The sequence below is a fragment of the Triticum aestivum genome, unplaced genomic scaffold (genome assembly GCF_018294505.1).
Source record: "Triticum aestivum cultivar Chinese Spring unplaced genomic scaffold, IWGSC CS RefSeq v2.1 scaffold58054, whole genome shotgun sequence".
Classification (NCBI taxonomy): domain Eukaryota; kingdom Viridiplantae; phylum Streptophyta; class Magnoliopsida; order Poales; family Poaceae; genus Triticum; species Triticum aestivum.
Genome location: NW_025227769.1, coordinates 54,859 through 66,618, shown reverse-complemented (window position 1 = coordinate 66,618; position 11,760 = coordinate 54,859). Strand labels below are relative to the sequence as shown.

Below are 11,760 nucleotides of genomic sequence, written 5' to 3'. Positions count from 1 at the left end.
AAAATAAAATTAGGTTTAGTAGAATTTTATATCTTCAAAAGGCACTATGACACCGTATACAAGATGCATATGTTTTAGCTGGTACTTATGTTTTATATCATTTAGAATGTCATGTGAAATCTCCATCACTTTTCTCACCTGTATTTATCTATGAGAAACAATATTAGGCAACTTGTTCAAACCAACTATATGGAACTCAAGTATTGGAATTTCCTACGGTGCGATTACATCAAAACCAATGAACAGGCTCACATGAAAACTTTCGCAAAACCACGTGTCTTGCTTCCCTTTTTTTTCCTTATTCTTCTCAAATCCCACCATTACAAAACTGAGGACCTGCTACACATATACATGCAACGACCCAGACCAGTGAATATCCTACCCAACTCAGCCTAAACCTGCTCGTGCAGAACTATAATCCAACCTAGAGACAACCTGTGCTACTAACACAACTACAGGGCCAAAGTGCAATACCTTGCCGGACACCACCTAGCCCAATTATGACACAACTTAGCAAAACATATACATAGGAAAGTACTAATCCTAGCCAGACTATTACACCGGACTAATAAAATAACAATGGAAATCTAAACCTAGCTGACAACTAATCAAGATTATGCTAACATCGACCATGGAGTTGCATATGAAAAATATAATCAGGCCAAGCAAATTAAGGGTGGGCAATAAACAGCATAGGACAACTTAAAGAATATGCCTATCCAACATCCTCTATCATGCATGTTCAGTTCCTCATTCTTCACACTTGAGTCCACATGAAAGCAACAAGGCTGAACACCTGCGTCCAACTTTATTTTACCTCAGACTGAAATTTTCAGTTGCCATGGATATTTTTGTAGAGTACTACATTGAATAACAGCAGCAAGCTAGAGGAGAACTACTTTAAAGCATCAAAACAGATCACATTTTAGAATTTCAACGTACAGTGATCTGCAATATGCATGTGTGGTAGCATGTTTTCAAGTAATCAATCACGTCATCTATTAACAATTTTTCCATCTCCATGATTATATCTAATTAAACTATAACATTAGAGACAACACAAAAGAGATCTGTAAGAAAGCAAGAAACCTGACATTACTCTGAACTTGGTGCAAACTTCAGGTTTTGCCAGCCGGATCATATCATAGGAGCTAGGGCACCGAGAGGAAGACCTGGCTATAATTAAATTTACCCGAACGATCTTAGTTTTGAAGGCATGAGATAGCAAGATATTCATAGTCCTTCAGCCACATCAACTGCTCCTTCTATTCAGAGAGAGAAAGAGAGGGAAGGGACGGAGGGAGAGAGAGGGAGAGAGAGAGAGGAGAAAGAGAGAGAGGCCAAGGCCTATCCGCCATGAGCTTGTGCAATTAGGTTTGCTGCTGGATCTAACACGCCGCCGTTGAAAAGAAATATAGGAGAAAGGAGATGCGTGTGGGGAGGAGCATTCAAGGGTGGAATAGAACACATGGACTCTTTTTTTCAGGAGTAGAACGCATGGACTCTTTTTCTGGCCCAAGATTTTACAATTGGATCTACCCCGTTAAAATACGGTCCCACCAAATTAACGGTTCATAAAATCTGATTAACATGCTAATTTCTAGGGAGTCACAAATTAATATAGGTATAGATATAGAGGTATAGATTATTTACTTGTATTTGTAATTTCCTAATTTTGTTTCAGTTGTATGTTCTTCTCTAACCAGGGTGCCAATTTGTTTTCATACCCATATCCGGCCGGGTAAGAAAATACCCGCGGGTAAATATTACGTGCCACACCCATTTGCAAAGTAAATAATTCGACGAAATAGTAATAGATCCCTATTGTTCTTTAGTTATAGATGTATTGTATACATAACTTTTTAATTCTGCTAACTTAAGTAGATATACCCCGCAAAAAAGAACTTAAGTAGATATAGCCCACATGTATGTAAAAAATGGACTATAATCATCTACTTTCCATTATCTAGCCATAGTAAATATTTTACATGGTTAGACTTAGACTCAATCAACCTAATTTCCAATTGATATATATGCACAATAATATTTTAATACTACTCACTCTCTTTGTAACATGAAATTTGGGAAACTAGAATATAGAAACTATGACAGAAAATAGTTTAGATGAACTGACACTAGGGCTTCTTTCGCAAAAAACTGGCACTAGGGCTTATACCTTAGCTATGTGGCACATTCGATCCAAATTCTATGGAAGGAAAATTGCAAGCCAGCAGGCTGGTCAACATGCACAACGTGAAACGACACCGATTACCCGAGCCCATATGCGAGCTGGCCAGGGCAGTAGGAATGTTGCGCCCCGCATGTTCAAGGTGGCAAGTCGCGTGTACGAGAATCCTATTATGGGTGTATAGGCTATTTGATAGTAACCTATAACGCCCCCCCCCCTTGCGCGCATCCGTACGTGCAGATATGCACAATTGGGCCAACCGAATTAAATCTTCCTAAGTGTTGAAAAATATTCCCTTGAGGCAATATTATTGTATTATTTATTTCCATGTTTATAATTAAGAGTTTATATTCTATATTATAATTGTTATGATCCTGAAATACGCGATTCAGTGGAAAACTCACATGCACGTGTGAAATGATAAATGGTAAAACTCGATTCCTAGTCTCGCCTCTAGGACTAGCTCAGGTGTTGTATATGATCATGTTTTCCGATTCTTGAGATATCGTTAAGTGTAACAATAGTCAGAACGATCATATTGAATTGACCCTACTTGTTTGATATACTTTGAGATACTATCGTCATAAGTCAATAGTTATAACACAGTGAGTTAACGTATGTTTTAGTTTCTTGGACCATAAGAGTATCGCATTCACTTCTTACCTACAATGGACTTTGGGGTTTCTCAAACATTATCTGTAACACGGTGATCATAACGAGAACTTACAGGTTCATTGCAAAGTTTGACAAGGGGCTAGATAGCTTAAGAGTGAGACTTGCTCCTCCGACAACGGAGAGATATTCCTAGAGCTCTCTCGTTGTGACAGCATCCATCATCGTCTGGCCAAACACATGTGACTAGGTCATAGGGATGCCGGAACATGTCAACGAGAAAGAAGAACAAAACTGATAACGAGGAGATCGGTATAGTGAGCATGAGAATGACTCAACAGGATACCAATTATCTCACATCAGATTTTGTAAAGTATCACGAAGCAAAGAAATATCACATCATAACCAATGGTTCACTCGAATGTCATTCGTGTATTCATACGGATCAATATAGATGTCCATGGTTTCGCTACTGGTCATTGTACGAAAGGGGTTTTGTTCATGTCTATGATTTGCCGAACCTACAAGGTCACACGCTTAAGGGAATTATGATCTGTTGAGTGTTAATGGACTAAGAGTTATGAGAAAATATTTATGAAATAGTTTTATGAATATTATGAATAGTTTTGAGAGAAACCAGAAGCGTTTCGGAGTTACAGGAAGAGTTTCGGGGTTTATTGGGTAATACCAGGAATTGATATATAGGTGGAAAATGTTTCCAGAGATGTTAAATTAATAATAAAAGGTTATAGTATTGATCAGGAGGCTTTTAGAATTAATATAATATCAATGGACCAAAGAAACAATAAAATGCCAAATGGTGGAGAGTTATTGGGCCCTAGCTAGGGCCCAATAACATAAGGGGTCGCCCCTAGCTTGTTGGACAAGCTAGAGGGGGCCGAATTGGAGTGCGGGAGGGACTCCTCCTCCCGCTAGAGCTGACGCAAGGGGGAGGTGTCCCCCTCCCCTCTCCTCAACCTATATATATATACTAGAGGATTTCAGCCCTTTTTGTGTACACAAGTTTTCAGAACCTCCTCAAGTTCTCTAGTTCTAATTCTAATTCGGAGTTGATCTAATAGAGCTAGTTCTAGTTCTCTCTAATCCTAATAATAGAGAAGCACGATGTGGTTCTCTTCTTCTCCCTCTAATTCTCCGGCAATGATTAGCTTTGTCGGTGAAGTGTTGTCGGATCGTGAAGCATGTACGCCTGCAATCCGTAGAGAGGTCGTGCTTTCATTTTCGACTCGACCGATCGTTCGCGAAAGGTTCAACGGATTTCATCGACGGTCTACACCAACTCTTCTTCCGCTGCAACTCGAAGTTGGTAATGATCCTTTTTCGATCATAGGACTTTGTTTTCTACCACATTTCCAAACATTGGCATCATGAGCGGTTCTGTGAGTAGATGCATGTTTCGATCTAGATCACATGTGATTGTGAGGGTTTGATATTCTTGTTTTGCTTCCCTCAAGGGTTGCTTCGGTTCAGTTCATTGACGGCATGATATAACTTTCTACAAAGTTTTGACAATCAATTGAGTCTGGCTATCAACGATCCGCTAACGACAGTTCTTTGGGCTACATCATAGTGAAGAATAGTGAATTGTCGCAAACACGAGAGGGCAATGAAAATGGTTGATTTTCACGGGGTTATGCGTATTGATGAAGTCTAGTGTAGGGCTAGAGATTTTTCAAGTCTCTTCCCTCACACACCCTACAAAGTTAATCTAACAACAAGAACTATCACACCTTAACAGTGGACGTAGATAGCTAGTGTTCTCTGAAAACCCTAAAAGCCACGTAAATTAAAATCTGCCAAACTGATCAGAGGACATCTAAATTGGTTTGCATAATGCATGTGATGTTGTAATGATAATGGGTTTATGTATAAGATGATTATATGATGTAACGTTAAGTGAACTATGTGTCACATTACGGCATGATAGCCTCATTATTTTATTTTTCTCAACGGGTGCGGCGGACGTGCTTTGGATTTAACCTTCAGTTTTGTTTCAATTTGTTACATCCGACCCTTTGCTCAAAATGCAATCAGTAAAATGTTTCATTTCAGTTTCTTTCAATGGGAATTAGCCGATATGGCATTCCATTTCCATTAGTGTACTGTGTGCCTTGCATCGTCGAACTAATTGTCTTGTATAATCCAATAAGGCTTAATTACTCAAAAATCATAAGATATTCTTGAGCGGAGCAAATTATTTTGATGCATTGATTCATGTTTGCTCTCTTTACCATACTACCTTAGACTTACTTTTTTGTGATGGATACATATATTAGACTTGTTATGTGCTGAAAATTGAAATCTTGATGTAATTCAATGAGGTGCAAAAAGAAGGACACGAATATCCTTTTGTTATCATCTTTGATGTAATTAGGTTTTACTAGCAAAAGAGCCCGTGCATTGCAACGGGAGAAAAAATATAACACAAGCTCTTAACCCAACAACCATCACTCAAGACCATAATAGGTCCATCTCCTTTATTTTAGCGAGGCATCATATTTGTGTTGCCGCTTATCCTACTTCTCACCCTTGCCGGCGATGGCCTCAGTGTTCACCCAAAACAAAACGTGTTTGAATATGCTTAATCCGGCGTCTCTCTCTCCCTCTTCCTCCCTCTCTCCCTCTCTCTCTCTCTCTCTCTCTCTCTCTCTCCCTGGAGGCACGACTGGACCGATTTTTTGACGCCGGCGGCCGGAAAATCGTCTGGGGGGCTTTGTTGGGGGCGCGGCTGGAGTTGCTCTTAGGTTGTTACCATATGAGATCTGACGCTAGCCCCTTTGATTCTTTGAAGTACGGGGGCGAGTGCATAGGAGGACGACCGCGTGCTGGATTAATTGGTGCTAGTCTGATAGTCCGACGTCTCTCTCTCCCTCTCCCTCTCTCTCTCTCTCTCACTTTCTCTCACTCTCGCGATGAGAAATCTGTTGTTTCCCCTGGGACATTTTTCAGAGGTATGCATGTGTTGTTATCGATTTTTTCCCTATATGGTTATAGTGGGGTGTTTATTTGCAATCCGGATCGTCGCCAGTACAGAAAAAATGGGTCCTGCGCTATAAATTATAAGTTTTCTTCCAAAACAATATTAAAAAATATTTAACAGGTGAAATTAACATCATACTCAGATTCCACACATTTTTCTAATCAAATATCATAATAACATGTTAAAATCGGAGTTACGGTCTAAAAGATACGGATAATTTAGAAAAACATTTGTTTGACTTAAATATCTTCTATTTAAAAATACCTAACAGGTAAAATTAATCTCATATTCATATTTTACATATTTTTGTAACGAAATTTCATATATAACATGTTCAAATCGGAATTACAGTTTAAAAGATATGGATGATTTAGAAAAACATTTGTTTGACTAAAATATGATGCACGGATGAATTACCTAAAATGTCAGGGGGTTTTCAAAAAATGAAAAAAAAAACGGTTCGGGTGTGACTTAAATCCGGAAGGTGGGTTGATTTCAAGAAAATACAGGGGTTTTTGTGTAAAATACGAAAAAAATGATTTATTCTCTTACTTAAAACAGGACTACGGGTTGAATTCTCTGAAACAGAGGGACTTCTCTACAAAATGCCATGACGGAAGACCAGAAACCCAATTTTCTCTATTATTAGGTCAAGATAAAGATAAAGATTTGTGCTCTTGGCCATACCATTATAAACTTTTCGGCACTTGGCTTGCGTATTTCAACAATGAGTTTTATTAAATCTTACACCTTGCGCATTTCACAACATGAAAGCACACACTTATGTCCGAATCTGAGGACAATGCACATGCCCCACACATGTGCCATGAGTTCATGTGCATCTAGCACTAGCTGATGGAAAACAAAAGTATATTAGGAAAAACAAGGTACAATATACGGGTGCGTGCACGGATTGCCTTAGGCAACAAACAATTAAGCACCAACTCCACTTGAATCATCATGCCCATCCAGCAGGTTCCTCACGATGACAGGAAGCCCAAACTTAGGTTTGAGAGCGATCAAGTTTGTGGGCTTGTGAATGTAACTTGGGGAGAGAGAGGAGAACCTTCTCAGGATCATTGCCATCACTGTCTGCACCTCGATCATGGCCATGTTCTGCCCACTGCAGATTCTTGGGCCGGATGAGAAGGCGAGTAACGAGTTTGCATATTTGGCGGCCCTCGAGACGCCATTCTCGAACCTCATGGGATTGAACTCGTCGGAGTCAGCCCCCCAGACCTCCTTGTCCCTATGCGACATTGCGATAGGAATGGTTATCACGGTTCCTTTCGGGACCTTGATGCTTTACAAGATGGTATCAGAGGCGACCCTTCTTGTCATGAACGGTATAGGATTATAGAGCCTTAGTGTCTCAGGGAGAACCATATTAAGCTACACAAGGATGACAAGAAATTAAGTTGTTAGCTTTATATAGTGATATTGAAAAACATGAACTATATATATAATTATATATACACGGATGTGTAATTGGGTATACGTACCAGCTTCAGTTTCCCGAGAATGTTGATGCTCAATACCTCACCTTGTTCCTCTTCATGGCATTCACGGAGGACTTCCTCCCTGATCTTCGCCTGCCACTGTGGGTAGATGCTGATCAGGAACATTGTCCAAGCAAGGAGGGTTGTGCTGGTAATTGTCCCTGTGGCAAAGAAAGTCTTGCATTCCCCGACGATTTCTTCGTTGCTCAGTGTGTTGGCACCCGACCTGCGGGCCTGAATCATAAGCCCAAGCAGGTCTTCTCGGTGGGCAGCATTGTTTCGAAACCGCGTCTCCATGACATGCATGATCTTGCTTGTCACCAACTTGTCGAGTTTCCATGTTCAACGGTTACGATGAGTAGGCAGGTATCTAGCAAAAGAATTTCTTTGAGATAATCTTATCGGGCTTACCTATCGGTCCGGTGATCTAGCTCTCTGGATGAAGTTGGTTTACGTGTTCAAAATCAAGGTTTGTTACCTGAACCCAGGTATAGGGGGTGCTAAAAGTGCTTGTACCGCAAGCTTCTCGAGCTCCTTAAGAGCAACAAACACCTCACCAGATTCCTTTGTTTTCTGGCCAAAGATCACACCTTCAATGACTCCTAGGGCCAACTTTTCCGAGTAACTTCTCATGTGTATCTTGGTTTTATATGTGTTGCTCATTTGTATCTTGGCGGACCATTCCTCCATCATCTTCTGTGCACCCTTGGACGCTAGAGCGGACACGGACTGTGTATATGAAAATTTCTTTAGATTCATTAGACTAATATGATAAAAAAAAGTAGTTAACTATTGTATATATAGTCAACATAGAAATAGTTATTTCTCATTTAATTGTGATGGCCGTTCGATCAAGCTATTCTCATGATTTTGCATTTGCCTGTTTTTGCGCGTAATTTTGGATTTGCATTTAATCTGACGTCTGGGTCAAATAATGGTTCTTATAGCTTAAAGGTGACTTAAAAATAGCAATATCTGAGTCACTTATGAAGTACTCCCTCTGTTCGGAATTACTTGTCGTAGAAATGGATGTATCTAGATGTATTTTAGTTCTAGATACATCCATTTTCGAGAAATAGGAAATTAACCTTGAGCTTCTCTTGCTTGAAAACTGGGTGGACAACTTTGCGCTGTCTCTTCCAGTCGTCTCCGTTTGCAAGCACAAGCCCTTTGCCAAAAAATACTTCCAAACTAGGGTTGAGGTAGTCCTTTTGGAATAAGTTTGTCCTGTCTGCGAGCACTTCTTTGACTAGCTCGATGTCAGTAGAACAGATTGACGGTATTGGTCCGAGCCAAAACAGAAATGTTTTTCCTAAACAAGATCGGCTTGAGCAAATTAGTTGAGGATACATCTAGGCGGAGTCATTGAGACACAAAATGATCGTGAAGAAAAGTTCTTCCTTGCATATTTACCATAGTCAGAAGTGCATTTCTGGAAGAAAGGTTGCACGAGGGAGGTGTAGTCGTGGCAGCCGGCGTGGAGAGGCTTTGCTCTCCCAGCAACAATCATCCGCTTGCACTCCCCCAGGGACCCGACGGCGAATGTATACGGTGGCCCTCGAATGCCCTGTCGTCCTAGCGATCGGGTCACGGCGTAGGGCCTCCACACCAGATGCCATAGTGCCATGGCGTAATATCTGGAAATCACCAGCATCATGGTAAGAGCAGCAAAGCCTAGCACTACGTGAGCCAGCTCCATGAGTATTTTTATTGTGAACGTCTTGCTAAGCTGTGCCTGTATTTATATGCGATGGACGCGTACGGTGAGGTTGTTATTTGTTAGATCAACTCCAGCCGTTGGCCCCCAGGAAGGGCTAAAAATCGCCCCCTGGGGGCGCACCGGCGCTAACCCGCGCGCTGGGGGCGTGATGTCCCCCAGTCGCGGCGCCCACGGTATTTTAAAAAATTTAAACACGGCGCAAATTCATTGCAAACTTCGGCGAGTTCGTTCAAACTTAAACATATTTTGTAAAAAAGAAGAAAAAAACTACTAGGGGCCGCCACTCGCCGTCTCCATCGCCACTCCTCGCCGCACCCCGCCGCCCGCCGCCCGCCCTCGCAGTTCTACATGCCGAGGAGGCTGTAGAACTTCGTGTAGTCGCCGCCGCCGTCGTCGTCGTTGTCGTTGCCGCCGCCTCCACCGCCGCCGTCCCTGCTGCATCCCTTCCCCGGTTGGCGCGGCGGGTTGGACGGTCCGGGGGTGTCCTCGTCGTCGTCGCTGTCGAGGATGACGACGCCGTGCTCGTCCTCGCGCCCGCGCTTGCGGGCTTCGATCTCCTCCAGGGCCTGGCGCTGCCGGACCATCTCGTCACGGAGGTAGTCGTCCCGCGCCCACTGCAGGGCGTCCTCGTCGGAGAAGCCGCACCGGGCTATCTCCTCGTACTCCGCGGGGAGGCTGGGCTCCGGCTTGAGCTCGACGAGGACGAAGCGGCCGGATGGGGGGGTGGAGTCGCCGATGCGGACGCTGTAGCTGCGGGTGCGCGCGCTGACCGGCGTGTCCTGGGGCTCCGGCTTGACAGGGCGGAGGCAGGGAGAGCCCGACGAGCGGCCGGAGGAGGAGGACGCGCCGGGCCGCTCCATACGCCTCGGCGTCCAAGAGCTCCCACGGCGGCGTGAGAAGGTCGGGGGAGCGGGGTACTCGAGGCGCGGCGTGTTGCCGCCCTTGATGTACTCGAGGACGGCCTCCAGCGTGCGGCCGGGCACGCCCCACCACTGGCGCCGACCCTTGGAGTTGAGCCTGCCGGAGGGCACGACGCCGTTCGTCGCCTCGAGCTGCTCGGCGTGTCGGCGGCAGAAGTAGGGCTCCCAGAGCGGGAGGTCGGGGGTGTACCGCGGGCCTTCCCTCGCCGCTCGCGGCAGGGACGCGCGGATGCGTGCGATCTCCGCACGCCACGCCGCCCCGGTTGGTGGTGGTGGCGCCGGCACGCCGCCGGTGCTGATCCGCCACGCCCCGGGCACTCGCATGTCCGGCGGGGCCGGGTACTCGGCCTCGAAGAGGAGGCGAGCCTCGTCCTCGTGCAGATGGCGGCGCCCGAAACCATTCGCCGCCGCGCCGTCGCCTGGGAAGCGCTCGGCCATCCTTCTGAGCTGGAGACGGCGAGAGGAGAAGGGGAAGAAGTGGGCGCGTCGGCGGTGAAGTGTTTGTGCATGTCTCCGACGCGCTGCTCTCGGCTTATATAGGTGGAGGCGCCGCGCGGTAGGCTTGGCCGGCGCGTTACGCGTGGCGGGAGGCATGGCGGGCGAGGGGACGCGCGTCGCCCGGCCTTCACTGCGCCGCCCGTGAGGCATCAATGGAGGCTGACCGGCGCGGCAGCGCGCGCGGCTTTGGCATTGATTTGCCGCGGGAAACGAGGCGACGAGGACGACAAAGCGGCGAGAAGCAAGTCGAGTCGCTGACGCGGCTGGCCCATGGCGCTTTCGCGCCAAAAAATATTCGCCCGGCGCTCCCGAGCGCCCCCAGCGCGCCGGGTTTGAGTTGGGTCCGCCTGCGCCAATTTCGGCCCGAGCCGGCGAAAAACGCCCCCTGGAGGCACGACTGGGCCGATTTTTTGACGCCGGCAGCCGGAAAATCGTCTGGGGGCTTTGTTGGGGGCGCGGCTGGAGTTGCTCTTAGGTTGTTACCATGTCAGATCTGACGCTAGCCCCTTTGATTCTTTGAAGTACGGGGGCGAGTGCATAGGAGGACGACCGCGTGCTGGATTAATTGGTGCTAGTCTGATAGTCCTCTCGTACTTCGATTTTCTTTCGAAGCCTCCTCGTACTTAGTTGATGTGGACGTAAGCCTAATCACCATTTTGCAAATCCTAAATCTATACAATCGCATGTTCCTCCTTACGGAGTGACTATGGCGCAGCCTAACTTAGAAATAGCAATTTCTCGGTCAGTCTGAGAAATAGCAAACCCGTTAAGGTTATTATAAATCCTTGTATACTGTTATACTGGGTCGGCTTACACTAACTATATGTGCAAATGCGTGTCATAGACTATAATCCCCCAGCGGTTTTTATGTACATATAGTTTCCATCAAACTTCTAAAATTTTGACCACCAATATTTAAAAAAAATAGTTTGATTGGATTTGTGAAATTCATATTTATAGATTTATTTCAAAAATGACTATCTTAATATAAATATTTCTTTTGAAAAAACGTAATATAAATTTATGGTTAAAGATATGCATTGGACTATAACCATGTAATTCAAACCTGCGGGGAGAGATATATAGTCAACTACGAAGCTGACCGAAATGATAAGACTAACTTGAGTTGAAGTCCATAGTGACCGAAATGTAGCAAGCCATGATCTTGCTTTTTCTTTGGCAAACAATCATGATCTTACCTTTTTGTGACAAACAGCCATGATCTAACGAAGAAACCCACTGCATAGGAGATGGCATGCTGGATTAGTTGGCGCTAGACTAAGCCTCTCGTACACAATTGATGTGTATATAAACCTAATCTC

At 44.7% G+C, this 11,760-nt stretch overlaps 1 pseudogene; it reads right to left on the bottom strand.

The window, feature by feature from the left end:
* Positions 1 to 6,664: 6,664 nt before the first annotated feature.
* LOC123172840 (cytochrome P450 709B1-like) lies at positions 6,665 to 8,999 on the bottom strand (annotated as a pseudogene).
* Between the last annotated feature and the right edge of the window lie 2,761 nt (positions 9,000 to 11,760).